Genomic DNA, 15,139 nt, shown 5'->3' on the forward strand with positions numbered 1-15,139 from the left:
GAAAGAGTGATCCAGAAGTACAAAAATAATTTGGGGAACTTTCCATGTAATTGAATCAACTCTGCCATACTGGACTTGGTCACCATAACAAAGGAAAAACAAGGGTGGAGGGCCTCTAGTTGGCTTCCTTTGATTAAGCAAGTGAATTTACAATCTGCAGTTCACAGCTCTGGGACCTAATATTCAGAACCTACAATCACTACTACTAAGGATTTGTGTCAAAATGATTGATACTGACTGAAATAAAGTAGGGGGTCCAAATGAATAATTTTTCACATTATTCATTTTCCAGCTTTGTTGCAAAATACTTATTTCTGATACTTTGACGGGAGATTTTTAGATGAAAGGATCCTGATGGATTATCAGTAAGTCATTTCCAGTCATGATGAAACAAGAATAAAGTGCCTGAAGTGACTATGAGTCAGCTGTTGTTTTTTTACTTTCTTTTGCTTTGTTTTTGTTGAAATGGGGGAAGGCAGTATAATCAAAACTGAAATTTTATCCATGTGAGGAACTCCCTATATAATCCTCTTTTATAAGAGAAAATCTTAAAAGATTATTTAGGTCACTCAGAAGTCAAGTGACTTGCCCATCTTCACAGTCAGCAATTATGAGAAGTAACACTCCAATCCACATCTACTTACCTCCAAGGACAACCTTCACTACCTTATAATCTTCCTCTGAAGTAAGGATTCTTAACATTTTAGAGAAAGTCCCCAAATGTAGAAAGGGATGTCACTGGGAGTCAGAATTTCTATTCTCTAGTCTCATCTATCCTACCCATGCTTTTCCAAGGGAGAGTCTAATTCCTGACAGGAAGGGAAACATAATTGTAGGACTGGAGATCACTCTGTTCTCCATGTTAGAATTATATCTATTTTCTTCTTTATCATATATATATATATATATGGATATTATATCTATGTCTTAAATACATTATTATATTTATATAATATGTACAATAAACATATTAATATATGTAATAATATATAATATATCTATGTATAGAATTATATCTATTTATGGAATCTATACTTATCTAATCCATGGTATAATTATATCTATCTTTTCTTTAGCTATTTTAATGTTATCAGATTCAATCTAACTTCTGATTATTTTGTCATTTTGAGGGGAAAGGAGACCCCAATCTCTCTATCCAAGGTTTGACATCTTTTCCATCTAATATTGAGATTCAAATTATTGTTCTGTAAGAAATGACCAGCAGGATGATTTCAGAAAGAGAGACTTACATGAACTGATTCTGAGTGAAATGAGCAGGACCAGAAGATCATTATATACATCAACAACAATACTATATAATGATCAATTCTGATGGACGTGGCCCTCTTCAACAATGAGATGAACCAAATCAGTTCCAATAGAGCAGTAATGAACTGAACTAGCTATACCGAGGGAAAGAACTCTGGGAGATAAATATGAACCACTACATAGAATTCCTAATCCCTCTATTTCTGTCCACCTGCATTTTTGGTTTCCTTCACAGGCTAACTGTACATTATTTCAAAGTCTGACTCTTTTTATACAGCAAAATAACTGTTTGGACATGTATGTTGTATTTAACATATTGTATTTAACTTATAATTTAACATATTTAACATGTATTGGTTAACTGCCATCTGGGGGAAGGGGTAGAGGGAAAGAGGGAAAAAGTTGGAATAAAAGGATTTGCAACTGTCAATGCTGAAAAATTACCTATGTATATATCTTGTAAATAAAAATCTATAATAATAAAAAATAAAAATAATATCGATTCAACACTGATAGTGAACACATATAGCAAATAGAAAAGAAACATATTTATCCAAATCACAACAAAACAGAAATCACAGAAGGTATTCATTAGAGAATAGACACTAGACAATGAAGAATGAAGGGATTCTCCCACTGGGTGAGATAACTTGATTCAACCAAGAGATAGTTCTTGATATCATAGAAGGGAAAAACCCCCGCAGGCTGGGGGTAGGGACATGATGAAGAATGCCAGTTCCTCCCATTATTCCCAGAAGTAGGATTGGTCTGTTCCATTTTTTTCTCCCAAAGCTGGAAGCCAAAAGTGTCTGAAGATACTTGAAGCTTAAAGAATCCCCAGGAGGACTGAAGAAGGCTAGAACTCTCCTGCTCTGTCTCTGTCCCACTTTTGATGCAAAATAGAACATTATCTCTATTCATAAGAAGAGAGTCCTATATCACTGGTCTGTGGTCTGTGCAATTTTTTTGGCTGGACAATTTTAGCAAGTTAGTGAAGATATAGATTATATATTTTTAAAGTAATGACCCAAATTTAGGAAAAACAAGCCTTGTCTGGAGAGTAGAAATAAGAAGTATCTGTTAAGATTTGAAATCTCATTTACATAAGAGATTTTCAATGTGTAGAATAATCTTTCTGTAGGTGAAATTGAGACCTTTTTAGTAATTTATAATTTTAGAGAGCTGCCTTGGAGCATAAAGAAATTAAATGTTGGTCCATGGTCATATAACCAGTAACTATGAGAGGCAAGACTTAGGGGTAGGACCTGCAGATTTCAAAGAGAATCCTCTTCCACACTGCCTTTTGTTTATAGGTTGTGTCAGATAATAGAACAGAAAAAAAAAAAAAAACAGACTAAATTTTCTAGCTCAGAATCCAAAATGCATTCACTCAGTGGATAGGAATAAGTGGATAAAAAATCCACTGTTAAGTATGATGTATACATGTATTTTAGATTACTGTTTTAGACTAAGAAAAATTCTGGGAAGTTTTCTCAAGACAAATTAGTCATAAGAGATAAAATCTGAATAGTCAGAATATATATAGTCTTATAATGTTAATCACTATGTAAATGATAAGCTCTTGCCCAAAGAAAAACATTTTCTTTTTTTCCAGAATGAATCAAACATTGTTATTATTTATTTGTCCTCTGCTCTGCTCTGATCATTTCCTGTCTTTTTTAGTTTAGTGTGGAATTCCCATGTTTCATAAGCTAATATTTAGAAAAGAAATATCATGTGAGGTTCTCTAAGCAAAGAACACAATTTTACAAATCCCAAAACAAATAAAAGATGCAAGCAACAATCACAATCATAGTTATTGTGGTAAAAAAAAAAAAAAAAAAAAAGTTAGACTCTGAATTCAGAGCATCTTTGGGTCAGAGAGCAGATTTTTGAAGGAAGCCTTTCTTTAAAAGGTTTCCAAAGTTTGAGAATGCATGACTTAAGAAACAGAATTCAATCCAACAAGCATTAATTAAGCCCCTGCTGTGTGCCGGGCACTGTGCTAGGTGCTGGAGATATAAAGTCAAAATCAGCCAGGTGCTGTTTTTGTTATTACCAGGAATAGCATTATTAAGAAGGTCTTGCATTTATGAAGTCTAGAAACATTTTCACATGGCTGATCTCATCTGATCCTCTCAATGACCCCACAAAATAAACAGGAAATGAAGGGCCAAAGAGCTTAAGTGGACTTGGACAAATTCAGACTTATAGTACAGTTTCTGGTAAGGGTCATCACACAGCACCCCTGTCTAGGAACCCACTAGGGTATAGAACTGTTTCCCTCTTCCCCTTTCAACAGAGATATAATTGAGATAAAACCTCCAAACCATTTGTGCAAGTAGAAAAATAGAAAAGAAACATAAGGAATGTAATGTGTATCATGTGTATGTGTGTGTTGTATACGTCACACCCAGAGGTGTGGTTCTGCCCATCCAAACAGATCATGTCATTTAATTTCATGGATTCATTAATTTTATGGTTTTCTATCTTAATGGGAAGAGTGGTTGAAGTGAGCTATTGTTAATTAGTTACCTAAGTATATTGGAGTTGTTGCCTTTTCTTTATGAATAATGAGTCTTTTTTTGTAAAACAGACAAAGAAGCAAACCAATTTAATATTACTTGAAGCATTTTGGAAGAGTCTTGGTTAAATTGCTCTATTCTGTTTACAGCTATAACAAAGGGACCCTATTTGTCAATGGATCAAGGGCCTGGCCAGTAGAAGTCGAGTCCATTAGTCTATAAATCATGCTCTGCTTATTGACCACCCATGTGGAAGAGACCACAGAGCTAATGCCTAGAAAGGCAAGATGATGTACAGTGGAAGGATCCCTCTTTTTGATTTGGAGCATTCACACACAGCCCATAATTGTCCCTTGATAAAAAGATACCCGCCAACATGTTTCTGAAACAGATCAGGAATATAATCAAAAAACAGTCCAAGGGGAAGCCTTTTGTTCCTTTTGGCTTCAAATAAAAAGGCAAGGATGTCTATAAACCTTCAGTCACTTCCCACGTGACTATATGACTCATGAATATATGGTCCTGAGATGGCTTCTGTCTTTGTTGTCTATAGTTCCTGATTTCAATTGAAGTTGGTGTATTGGAGACATCTACAAACTTGTAAATTTCAAAAAATCAGAATATCAGGCATCAGAAGGCCAGCAATTGGAGTCATTTCTGAAATATGACAGAAATCAGATGGTTCAGTGACCTGCCTGATCCAACATAGATCAAAAGTAGCCAAGAAAGAGAGATTCATCCATAGGTTATACCAAATTTGGAGTAAATGGTATGGGGCAAATGTCATATAGAAAGTGTTTTAAGTTGGAGTTCACTTTCCCAAGGATCCAAGATAATATAGGAGAGTTTCCCAAATGTTGGGAGGATGTGTTTTGTAATATCTCTTCATAGTAAAGATCATATTCAGAAGTTTACTTAAATCTGGCTGACTAATTTGACTCTCAACTAAGGATATTGGGAAAAATTCACAAGAATAGAGCTCCACCCAACAACATTAGAAAAAGATTTCTACCAGAAACTTAAGTAGAAATTTGTTTCAAGAAATTAAATCCAGACTGTGGGTTATAAATATCACAGAACTTCAGAACTGGAGAGGACCTCAGAATCCATCAAGTCTGATCCAGAAAGGGAAATATTCATGTGAAATATGCATGTATGTACATACATTTAGCTGATTAGTCAAAAATTTATTAAGTACTTACTATACGCCAGGCACTGTGCTAAGCACTATAAACCTGGTTTCTGCCCTTTAGAATTTCACATTGTAATGGGGGAGACAACATGAAAAGAACTATATTATATACAATATAAAGAGATCTTAAATGAGAGGTAATTTCATGGAGAAGCAACAAGCTGGAGATGGCAGAGAGCTAGAAGGAGAGAACCAGAAAGGTCTCTTGAAAGAGGTGAGACATGAGCTGTCTTGAAGGAATTTAGATAAAGCAAGGCATGACAATGGGGAAGGAGAACATTCCAAGCATGAAGAACAGCTAATAAAAGGAACAAAATTGGGACACAGAGTATCATATTTGAGTGAGGAACAAAAAGAATTGCATCATAGTATGTGGAGAGGAAGTAAAATGTAAAATGACATCAAAGGTAGAAAAGGGATAGGTTGTAAAACACTTGAAAAGCCAAAAGTAGTTTGTTTTGCCTTGTTTTATCCTGGAAGTAATAAGAGGAATTGGAGTTTATTGAGTTGGGGGTAGCATAGTCAGATCCGTGCTTTTAGGAAAATCTTTTTGGAAACGGAGTGGAAGATGGATTGGAATGGGAAGGGATTTGAGTTCAGATGCAAGGTGATTAAGGGTGGTGCTTATGGGAGTACAGACTATTGGAAAGGCTGACATGGAAACAGATTAAATATATAGGGTGAGTATGAGGGATGAATATAATAGCCCCACCATCTTTGCGGTAGAATAGAGCAAAATTAAAAGTTCATACTTTTGATGTTTTGCTCAAACATCATTCTTAAGGTTACTCTTCAGTTCATAAATAAATAAATTAGTTAGTGAATAAATAAATGGGTGGATAAATGATGAAAGAAAGAGAAAGAGGAAGGAAGGAAGGAAGGAAGGAAGGAAGGAAGGAAGGAAGGAAGGAAGGAAGGAAGGAAGGAAGGAAAGTGGGCAAGTAGGATGGCAATGCTTTGGACAGCAATAGGACAGCTGCGAACAGAGAAGGGTTGGTGGGGAAGATTAGTTTTACTTAGACATGTTGAGCTTAACTGACAATGGGACATCTAGTTTAAGAAGTATGCTAGACATTTGGTGATATGAGACTGGAGGTCAACAGATATGTGAAGATAAACAAATAAGTTTGCCAATCATCTACAGAGAGATGAAATTGAAGTCTGAATCATCAAGTAATATAGTTAGAGGGAGAAGGAAGGAGGACCTGAAACAAACTCTTGAGGGACTCTCCCGATTAGTGGCTATGATAGGAGTGTAAATGGAGGGAAGAGAAGAGATTTAGCAAATGAGAATGAGGATTGTCAGATTAATAGAAGGAGAACCAGGAAAACTTAGTGTGTAGAAGAGAGAGTATCTAAGGTCGAGTTACTGGTAGTGTCAAAAGCTAAAAGAATTTTTTAAAAAGACAAAGAGATTAATGAGGATGAAGATTGAGGAAAGGCCATTAAAATTGACAATTAAGATATCCTTGTTAATACTGGAGAAAGACCTTTCAGTTGAAAGTTAAGGTCAGAAGCCAGACTAAAATGATGACAAAGTGAGAGAAGGCACTGTTTAAGAGCTTAGCCATGAAAGAGAAGAGGTATAGGATGACAATTAATGAGGATAGATGAATCAAGTAAGTGTTCTATAAGGACAAAAGGTTTGTACGAAAAAAGGTAACAGTAGACAAGGAGAAATTAAAGATTAGTAAAACAGTGTATATGAAAGAAATAACAATCTGCTAAAGAAGATAGAATGAAAATATATCACTTGGGTGAGTACAGAGATTTGCCTTGGCAAGGAGATCCACCTGTTCATGTGAGAAAGGAATGAAGGAGATTAGATAATGAGGTAATTATCTGACTGATCCAAGATGAGAAGGATAAAAGATAAAGGAGCTCTGGACCAGCAATTGTTTGCATATGAAATAGGAAGTAACATTTTAAGCTTAAAGAGCAGGGTGAGTGGGTGCCATTGGAAGTATAAAAAATTGCAAAAAGATTTTTAATTGTTGCTATACTGAGTAGAATAGCAAATCCATTAAAGAGGTATAAAAAGATTTCCTTGTCATAATGAGAGCTCATTAGATTGTCTAATGTAAATTTGTAATGGACCCAGATAGCATAGTATCATTATTTTCTCTACTATTCAGTAACAGATAGGATCAAAACCAGCAGCTAGGAAGAATAATACAAAGTTGGGATTTAGCAAGGAATGACAGATTTGGGGGCAAGGAACTTAAACGCTGAAAATAGTGTTGTAAAGTGAACTAGCTCATCAATGGGTCAAGATAGGAAAGGAAGTAGATTGTAGCCAGTTTATGGATAATATCCTGAGGGAAAAGACTGAAGGGTAGGGAGATTGGAAGTCATGGTAAGGATAAAGAATATGACTAGAGGGTGTAAGGCAGAGGAAAAGATGAAATGATAAGAGATTATGATCACATAAAGGAATTTTGGAGTTCACTGACCTGGCAGTGAATTAATTTACAGGTGATGGCAACACATGTATAGGCTAAGATCTGTAAAACAGGACAAAGAAGTACTCTTATAGCCTCCTTTCATTGATATATTAATACATGGGATTATTAAATCACTATACTGTCATCTTGATGGCAGGGAGAGCTTAACTCTGAGAGCTATAATATGAGGGGATGTCTGAGTTAGGAAGAATGGAAGAGGATAAGGAAGAAGAGGAGGAGAAGGAGGATGAGGAGGAAATTACAGAATGGATACAGTAATAAGGACAAGAGGCTAAATTAAGGCATCCCTGTTAGATTTCTGTGCCTGAACTCTGCTGGACCCCATAAAGCTAGCAATTCATTGGTTAAAGTCTACAGGGTGTTGAATAGTTAAGTAATTAGTAGATAAAATATAGGATGGACTCACTCATTCCTGTTGGCTAAAAGAGACATTTGAATTAGAATTAGCACTTTTTGGGAATAGGAATGGTAACTCGTGTTCTCCTGGGTTGCCCTCCAAATAGCTAAGGAATAGCTGAATCAAATGGTAGCGGATCATATTGACACTTTTATAATTTAAGAAGCCATATAATAATTGTTCTTAAATTGGTTCATCTTTGACCTGGCAGCCTTGTATTTACTTAGTGGTGAAAAAAAAAAGTGAAAATAAGATAATAAGTACAAGGATGAAATAGGTTTGGGCTGGGAGATATAAGGCAACTAAGAATCTTCAATGTTTTCTCCCACATCTCCTTATTTATCAATTGGAGTTATGAAAGATATCACGAGTATTTGTCAATGGATTGTGTGCCTCAATATTTTCCCACAACCACACTAGTACTGAAGAAATGAATGGTAATTAAAGCTGGAGGTCAGTTCTAACTGAGCTTAATCCCCATTTGCTCCCTAGAAAAGGGTTCTTAGCAACACATAACAAATGTCATAGATTCCCCAAGCTAATTAAATTTAATCGGCAATCTCAATTCATATACTGCCGGTAGAACAAGAAGAAAAAGTGAAAGTTACTTTATCTGGAATTACTATTCTTTTAACATGTGAAAGGCAAAGAAACTCATTGCAACCTAACAACATTTATACAATTCAACCAATTTTCTTTTAAAATAGCAGAGCCTATTGATCAACAGGTATTCTTTGAATATCCACAGAAAGCCATTTGGGTATTAAACAATGATGCCAGCAATTCCTTAAAAGCTCAGTTCTTTAATACACAAACCAGAAGGTGAATTAAGATAAGCCCCTTATGGGTACAAACCAGGGAGAAAGAATTATTTCCCAAACCCTTAAACAAAGGAGGTGTAATTTCAATGTTGCAACTTCATTTAACAGCATGGTCTGGTGAAATTATGCACATTGCTAGGTAATCTTAATCAGAAGGGAATTCTATTTAGGAACTTTGACAATGTGGTGAAGCAGAATATTGAGCTCTCTGTTTTGGTAGTAAAGAATTAAAGAGGATTTCCCTCAATTGGAGAATGACTGAACAAGTTATGGAATATAAATGTCTACTACATTCATATTCCACAACTTGTTGTTCTATGAGAAATTATGAACAGGAAGACTTCAAACTCCTGAGTGAAGTGAGCAGAACTAAGAACATCCTATTCAGTAACAGCAACTTTGTGCAATGATCAATTATGACTGACTTAGATCTTCTTAGTAATACAATGATCCAAGACAGTTCCAAAAGACTCTTGAAAGAAAATGCTTCATAATTTGGTTTTTTTCCCCCTTTTTGTTGTGCTTCTTTCACAACATGACTAATATGGAAATATGTTTTACATGATTGCACCTATAAAACCTATATCAAACTGCTTATCATCTTGGAACTCAAAATCTTATAAAAATAAATATTTAACATATTTAACATGTATAACATATATTGGATTGCTTATCATCTAGGGTAGGGGGTGGGGGAAGGAGGAGAAAATTTGGAATATAAGGCTATGCAAGGGTCAGTGTCGAAAAATTATCCGTGCATATGTTATGAAAATATAAACCCTTAATAAATAAAAAAATATAAAGGATAAAAAATGAATTTTTAAGATTGTCTTTACATGTAATTGAGAAAATAAAATATTATTTAAAATAAAAGAAAGAATGCCAAATTTGAGATTAGGAAGGCCCTATTCTGCTGCCTATTAGCTTTGTAATTGTGAATAAGCCTCTTAATCTCTGTGAACCTCAGGCTCTTTATTTTTGAAATGAACAGAATAATCTCTATAATATCTAGTTCTTAGAGTTGTCTGAGTCACAAATAAGATGAGACATATCAAGCGTTTCACAAGCCTTAAGGCAGAGGTGCCAGCCCCAAACACTCCTGGATGTCCTGGAACTTGATTGAAATGAATTGGGAAATTTTTAGCAAAATAAATAAAAATATAATAAAGCATAAGTAATGCTATCTTATAAAATTAATTCAATATGCCCTCCTGGGGGTATTTATGTTTGGATTAGTGAACCTTGTTTCTGTCTGAGTTTGACATTACAGCCTTTGAGCACCAAATGAATATATAGAGAACAAAACTGTGGGCAGACTTCATTTCTCACAGTGCAGGTGACCAAAAAACTACCACTCATTGAGGAAAATCTTCTACACTTCTTAATAGACATTTTATCAGACCAGCTTGTGACAGTGTCACCCTGATTGGATCAGAAGATACTTAAACATGAAAGATTTTTTTTTAAGTCTCAAAAAATTAAAAAGCAACATCTGTGAGCGAGATGATTACAGTTGAGAGAGACATGAACTAAGGCATGGTTATAGTGTCCTGAAACATCAATATCTCATCCAGATTCTGATGACAACTGTTTTGTAACTTCTGTACCAAAGTTGAAAGTCAAGGGATTAAGCTGGACAGCTTCAGACCATAATCTTCACCGGGTGCAGAGAATGAGTGAGCCACACCCTCTCTCCCATAAAGCTAAAGAAACAAACCAGATGCATTGACTAGAGTGTTTAATTAGTATTTCCCTACAGGCTTAGGAAGAGGCAGCAGATATGGGTGCAGCAAATTTACTCAGATAGAATGCAGGTACTTTCAGTTCTCTGTTGTTTACTTTGCTGTTCTGGTTCATTAAATACCTTTTGCACTAAACTCATGTGTCATCGGGCATGGTCTGACTTAAAGATGCATTAGCCAGGCTTGGGGCCAGAGTTTGGAATAAACTATTATCCAAATGTACTCTGAACCTGGGCAAAGCCAAAAGGGATTATTTAATTATCAGCTATTATTATCAACTGTCCTCACAACAGTGTCTGTAAGTGTATGAATAACTGGCTGTGCAGAGAAGCATCCATGAAAGAAGCAGGACTACCTGGGAGCCAAAATGAAGCAAAAATCTAGAAAAAATGTAAAAGAAGAATAGAAGGGAAAGAAATCTTTTCTCTCTGCCCTTAAGGACTTCACATTCCCTAGTTTCACAAAAGAACCCTGCATTCTCTACATATGTTAGCATGTGTCTGGCTCTTTGTGAACCCCTTTGGTATATTCTTGGCAAAGATACTGGGGTGCTTTCCTGTTTCCTTCTCCAGTTCATTAAATAGAAGAGGAAATTGAGATAAACAAAGTTAAGTGACCCACAGCTGCTAAGTTATCTGAAACTAGATTTGAATTCAGGAAGATGTGACTCCCTGACTCCAAGACTGGCACTCTGTGAACCGTTGTGCCACCTGGATGCCCTATCTATGTAAAACTGGCATTTATATACAGTTTTTATACATAATAGCTTTTTATTTTTGAAATATATGCAAAGATAGTTTTCAACATTTACTCTTGCAAAACCTTGGATTCCAAAATTTTCTCCCTCCATTACTCCCATCCTCCCCTAGGCAGCAAGTAATTCAATATAGGTTAAACATGTGCAATTTTCTATATATATTTCCACATTTGTCATGCTGTACAAGAAAAATCAGACCTAAAAGGAAAAAAATTAGGAAAAAAAGCAAGTAAACATTAATAACAAAGGTGAAAATATTATGTTGTGATCCATATTCAGTCCCCATAGTCCTTCTCTCTGGATGCAGATGGCTTTCTCCATCACAAGTCTATGGGAATTTACCTGAATAACCTCACTGCTGAAAAGAGCACTCCTTCGGAGTTGATCATCACAACTCTGATATGTTCCTGTTGTTATTGCTATATACACTGCTTTTTAATGTTGACAAAGCTCTATGCATACCTTACCAGTCAGGGGTCCTCAAACTATGGCGCAGCCCCCAGTCCTGATTCAGCAAATGAGGACGATTATCCCCCTCACCCAGGGCTATGAAGTTTCTTTATTTAAAGGCCCACAAAACAAAGTTTTTGTTTTTACTATAGTCCGGCCCTCCAACAGTCTGAGGGACAGTGAACTGGCCCCCTATTTAAAAAGTTTGAGGACCCCTACTACCTCATTTAATTTTTACAGTTAACTTCACTGCAAAGTAAGTACTGCTAGTAGGGCCACTTTGCAGATGACAAAACTAATCTAAATGAGATGTAGTAGCTTGTCCAGGATCACACACAACTTAATGAAGACATATCACCTTTTTTATCCTCTCCCCCAAAATATTATTTTTTTAAAAAGTATCATTACTCCCTTTTCCTCTTTTTTCCCTAATTTTTGCTTTGGAAGTACTTTTTTTTTTTTCTTATTTGCTGTTTTTCTCAGTAACAGGGCAGTAAATAATTACTTGCTTTAACCAGAAATTTTTGGCTGTCAGTCCAAGATCTTTGGGCCTCAAGCTGCATATTGACCTTTGCTACAGAAACTGCCATAGTCTCTGCATTCTGTGAGATACTTATTACGAGAGAGGAGGCTACTTTACAGAAGATCCAGAATAAATAGACAGTGATTTATGCAGTTTTTGGTCTGCAAAACATCAAGGGAAGGTTTGGCTGACAGCTCACAGAGCAATCAAAGAGGCTAAAAATTCTCAGCTTCCTCTTTTTGTACGATAAGGAGGTGGAATCAAATCGATTTCTAAAGTTCCTTCAAGCTCTTACAAATTTCTGCAATTTATTCATTTTATTCTAATCCACAGAATAATTAATCCTGGATAATTTCAAGAAAATGCAAATGTCTCAATCTGTTAATTTGTTGACAATGCCATTAATAAGCAGAATCATTTCTCTTTTCCATTTTTGCCTCCAATTAAATGTCCTAAGTAATACTGAGCCCAGTTCACTCCTGTTTTGAAGAATGCATATATGAAGATCAGTCAACAGAACTATAAAGAGTTATGATATTACACTAACGAGTTCTTCCACCATTTTCTGGAACTTAACACATAAAAAATATCTTTTATACCCCTGAGGATCTAATCATACATTCCTGGAGAAGATATATTTATTAAATTCTCACTTCCCAGCCCCCACAACAACCTTGGAGTCTACTCTGGGTTCTCAGGCTCTGATGGGTAAATCTTTATCTTACCTTGCCAATAATCAGCTTCCACACTACTTCTAGACCTTCTCTAGCTACATGAGGAAGAGGAGGTGATCCAGCTCCATTTTATGTGCTTTTTTTTCATATTAGAATGCAAGTTCCTTACTCATAGGGAACTTTTAATTTGATTCTATTTGTGCTCCCAGAAGTTAATACAGTATCTGGAACATTAAGTGCTTAATAAATACTCGGTCTATCCATCTATTTATCATCAATCTATTTGTCTGTCTATTTGTCTATCTTCATCATTTCTATTACATATCCATCTATTATCTCTATCATCTGTCACCTATTACCCATATGTCTATCCCCTATCCATCTTTCATTCCCTCTATCATCTATCTACCTACCCAGATCGATATCTACCTGTGTATATAGATATGGATAGAGATAAAGATTTCATATATAAATCTCTCTATTTCTCGATGATCTTTCAGTCTTCCAAGAACCATCTAATGATGAGAATACAAATACAGAAGTTTGGAACTTACATTTTAATAAGGAAAGCCAAAACATGAGAAATGGTGACCCGGAAAAAAAGATACGGAGGAGGAACTAAGGGGAAGACAGGAAGTGCACATGGTAATAGGCAGGAAATGGGAGGAGGGGAGAAGATGAAGTGTGGCCCTAGGGAGTTTAGAGCTGAGTAGTTTAGCTCCTCCTCCAGGGCATGATTTCTGGCAGGACTATAAAACTGAAGCAGCCAAATGGGAAATAGCATCAGATAACTGAGCTCAAATTGTGCTGGACTCTATGTGGTCAAAAGTATGTTTGCCTAAAAGATTATTTTACAGAGACCTCACATAAGACAAGTGCTCCCTTGGAGGCCAGAAGAAGTGATATAAGGTCTCTCTGAAGAACTTTGGAATCAATTGTGAAGCATGGACAATACTGGCATGAGACCATCTGGCAGGGCATGCTGGCCCCTACTAAGGCACTGTGTTCTATGGGAAAAGCAGAACTGCAGCAATTCAAAGGAGACAGGAGATGGGCAAATTTAATCATCTCCACTCCAAGTGTTCATGTGGACTATTTGTGTCTAACCTGTGATAGAGCCTTCCATGCTCATGTTAGTCTTATCAGCCACACTTGGACACGCTGTACCTTGACCCTAACATAGATTTTGGTTCTCACTGAGAACGAAGTTCAACAACCATCCATCCAACCTAATTATGAAACAAGGCTGGAAAGGTTACAAGACACCAGATTATAAAAGTTCTTAGAGGAATTAGGATGTGGGGAATGTGGGGGAAGATGGGCCAGTGAGGACCTGGTTGTTTAATTATACAAAATCTTCTCTGTCTAGTATCAACAAACCATGCAGAATAGCTCAGCCTGCTTCTGAAAGTACAAGATGACACAACCCTGCTCCAATTCAGTGCATGTACAGGTATCCTTTGACAGTTTCCTGCCTGTTTGCTTCAAAGTGGAAAAAAAGCCTACTAACAGACTTCTGAGTCAGAATTGAGTGTGTACACAAAGGAGTCCAAGAGAAGAGCATGACTTCTCTTGCCTTCCTGCTGTCCATGAGCTATAGGGGTTACTCTCTGAGCTCCAGAGAAGCAGTGTGAAGGAAAAGAATACCTTCCTTTTTTCTGAAATGGCAAATATATATAAGCCTATGTCTAAGATGAGACCATCTCCTAACTATGTCTTCTTTACTGTACTACAGGACCACCTAAGATATTGAAAAATTGGAGGTCCTGAGGTCCAACAGCCAAGCCCAGAAAGGAACCAGTCTTGAGGAAATGGTCTGCTTTTGCAGTGACTCATCTGGATCGCTGAGATGTCATACCCTGCGAGCATTAACCATAATGTATCCAGAAGTAAACTTAGTAGCTTGTAGCTACCACTTATAGTTTGAGACCACCCTTACTGGGGACAGAGATCCAAGCAGTAAGAGTGCCTCAGTTTTGGGGAAATGCTTCTGAACTTTGTTGCTAGTTTCTCAGCAAATATTTCTGTGAAAAAGTTAATTGGGAGTATATTATTAATAAATATTGAGAATAACTCAAGTGTTTAAATTGATAGGGTGTATAGTAATCACTGATTTCAGGGGTATTGAAGAGCTATTAATTGGCACCAGGTAAAGGTGACACTGAGGGGTATATGTGAGAATGATAGCATTAAAACCACCTCACTGGCCCTCTGAGATACACAGAACATTGTGAGAGGAAACAAAGCTGTAGGGTTAGGACATCTGAATTAAGAGAAGAGATAGGCTGGGGCAGAGACCCCAGGATGTGCTTACATGTATTTCT

The 15,139-nt window shown here is 36.4% G+C and overlaps 1 protein-coding gene across 3 annotated transcripts in view; it reads right to left on the minus strand.

Annotated features, from left to right (window-relative positions):
• Positions 1-15,139, minus strand: part of SLC16A12 (solute carrier family 16 member 12) — a 117,115-nt gene that overhangs the window by 34,453 nt on the left and 67,523 nt on the right. Inside the window, exon 1 of one of the 3 annotated variants that reach the window (XM_031956019.1) lies at positions 13,370-13,521. The exons of the other annotated variants lie outside the window; for them this stretch is intronic. The gene's annotated coding sequence lies outside the window, so the exon portion shown is untranslated. Of the gene's footprint in view, positions 1-13,369; positions 13,522-15,139 lie in introns of those variants that run through there. 3 annotated transcript variants of the gene reach the window in all.

This window comes from Sarcophilus harrisii, chromosome 2 (assembly GCF_902635505.1).
Source record: "Sarcophilus harrisii chromosome 2, mSarHar1.11, whole genome shotgun sequence".
In the NCBI taxonomy this organism is placed as follows: Eukaryota; Metazoa; Chordata; class Mammalia; order Dasyuromorphia; family Dasyuridae; genus Sarcophilus; species Sarcophilus harrisii.